This window comes from Apis dorsata, unplaced genomic scaffold (genome assembly GCF_000469605.1).
Source record: "Apis dorsata unplaced genomic scaffold, Apis dorsata 1.3 scaffold_156, whole genome shotgun sequence".
Lineage (NCBI taxonomy): Eukaryota > Metazoa > Arthropoda > Insecta > Hymenoptera > Apidae > Apis > Apis dorsata.
Genome location: NW_006263446.1, coordinates 750,942 through 752,931, shown reverse-complemented (window position 1 = coordinate 752,931; position 1,990 = coordinate 750,942). Strand labels below are relative to the sequence as shown.

At 48.0% G+C, this 1,990-nt stretch overlaps 1 protein-coding gene and 1 long non-coding RNA gene across 2 annotated transcripts in view; one reads left to right on the top strand and one right to left on the bottom strand.

Annotated features, from left to right (window-relative positions):
• LOC116185308 overlaps positions 1-1,397 on the bottom strand; it is a 1,698-nt gene extending 301 nt beyond the window's left edge. The window contains exon 1 of the long non-coding RNA XR_004150128.1: positions 1,102-1,397. This is a non-coding gene — a long non-coding RNA (uncharacterized LOC116185308). The remainder of the gene's footprint in view (positions 1-1,101) is intronic.
• The window catches only part of LOC102670750 (kielin/chordin-like protein), an 83,361-nt gene that overhangs the window by 2,600 nt on the left and 78,771 nt on the right, over positions 1-1,990 (top strand). The window lies entirely within an intron of this gene.

Here is a 1,990-nt window from a genome sequence, read left to right as displayed (position 1 = left end):
CCCTCTTCTCTCTCTCTTCCCTCTTCCCTCTTCCCTCTTCTCTCTCTCTTCCCTCTTCCCTCTCTCTTCCCTCTTCCCTCTTCTCTCCCCTCTTCCCTCTTCTCTCTCTTCCCTCTTCTCTCTCTCTTCCCTCTTGTCTCTCTCTCTCTCTTCCCTCTTGTCTCTCTCTCTCTCTTCCCTCTTCTCTCTCTCTCTCTCTTCCCTCTTCTCTCTCTCTTCCATCTTCCCTCTTCTCTCTCTCCTCTTCCCTCTTCTCTCCCCTCTTCCCTCTTCTCTCTCTCTCTCTCTCTTCCCTCTTCTCTCTCTCTCTCTCTCTTCCCTCTTCTCTCTTCCCTCTTCCCTCTTCTCTCTCTCTTCCCTCTTCCCTCTTCCCTCTTCTCTCTCTCTTCCCTCTTCCCTCTTCTCTTCCCTCTTCCCTCTTCTCTCCCCTCTTCCCTCTTCTCTCTCCCTTCTTTCCTCTTCTCTCTCTCTTCCCTCTTCCCTCTTCTCTCCCCTCTTCCCTCTTCCCTCTTCTCTCCCCTCTTCCCTCTTCCCTCTTCCCTCTTCTCTCTCTTCCCTCTTCTCTCTCTCTTCCCTCCTCCCTCTCCTCTCCCCCCCTCCCCCCTCCCCCCTCCCTCTCCCCTCTTCCCTCTTCCCTCTTCTCTCTCTCTCCCCTCTTCTCTCTCTCTCCCCTCTTCCCTCTCCCCTCTTCTCTCTTTTCTCTTTCTTCCATCTTCCCTCTTCCCTCTTCTCTCTCTCTTCCCTCCTCTCTCTCTCCCCTCTTCCCTCTTCTCTCTCTCTCCCCTCTTCCCTCTTCTCTCTCTCTCCCCTCTTCCCTCTCCCCTCTTCTCTCTTTTCTCTCTCTTCCATCTTTCCTCTTCCCTCTTCTCTCTCTCTTCCCTCTCTCTTCCCTCTTCCCTCTCTTCCCTCTTCCCTCTTCCCTCTTCCCTCTTCCCTCTTCCCTCTTCCCTCTTCCCTCTTCTCTCCCCTTTTCCCTCTTCCCTCTCTCTTCCCTCTTCCCTCTTCCCTCTTCCCTCTTCTCTCTCTCTTCCCTCTTCCCCCCCCCCTCTCTCTCTCTCTCTCTCTCTCTTCCCCCTTTCATCTTCCTCTCCCTCTCAGAACGTTTGTTTCCATCCTCCGAGAGCGAGTAATTTCGAGAGAAATTTTTTGGAGCTGAAGTAATGCCGGCACAATTTCGACGATAACCCTCTCCTTCCTCCTCCTCCTCCCCCCTTCCCCTTCCTTTCCTTTGTTCGAGCTGTTTGCATGGTCGTCTCACCCTTCTCGTGAGAGATTTTTCGAGCATCGTTGTCGGTGTTCACTCGCAGCGCAGGCACAGACAGCTCGTCGAGCAATCGTGAAGAGGGACGAACGAGGGGGCAGGGGGATTCGAGTAACAGGTTTCGGTCGTGAATCAAGCGTATTTCTCTGGATTGATTTGCTTCACCCTCCGTGATGATCTTAATTTTGCATCGAATACCTCACTTCATGCCCTTTCTTTTTGCTGACAACCGTATATTATTAGATAAGAGAATGAATAATGGAAATAGTAAGATGTTGAAAATTGGTACAAAATTAATTGAATTAATATTACCAGTTACAATGGAAATAATTTGTTTGGATCCTCTATTTAAAAGATCGAACGAAACGAAACGAAATTTCTTCGAAATTCATTTCGAAGAAAGGAATGAAATTTGGATTTTTCTTGCTTCAGGACGAATCGTAATTAAGAGAAGAAGAGAAAAAAAATATGTACACTTTATACACGTTACATCTGCTGAAGTAAAAAAGCTGATAATTAGAAAATGAATAATTAAGAGGAAAGTGTCGATGAGATTTTCATTCAACGCTTGGGGAGAAAAAAAATGGTAAAAGTGTGAATATTCGTCGTCGCGAGATCATCGTAAAATTTAATCGACGTTCAAATCTCCGCCTGATGATTCTTCGTTTAACAAAGCGTGTTCCAAGAACCATTATGAGTCCACGGAACCCGTAAACCCGCACACTCTGA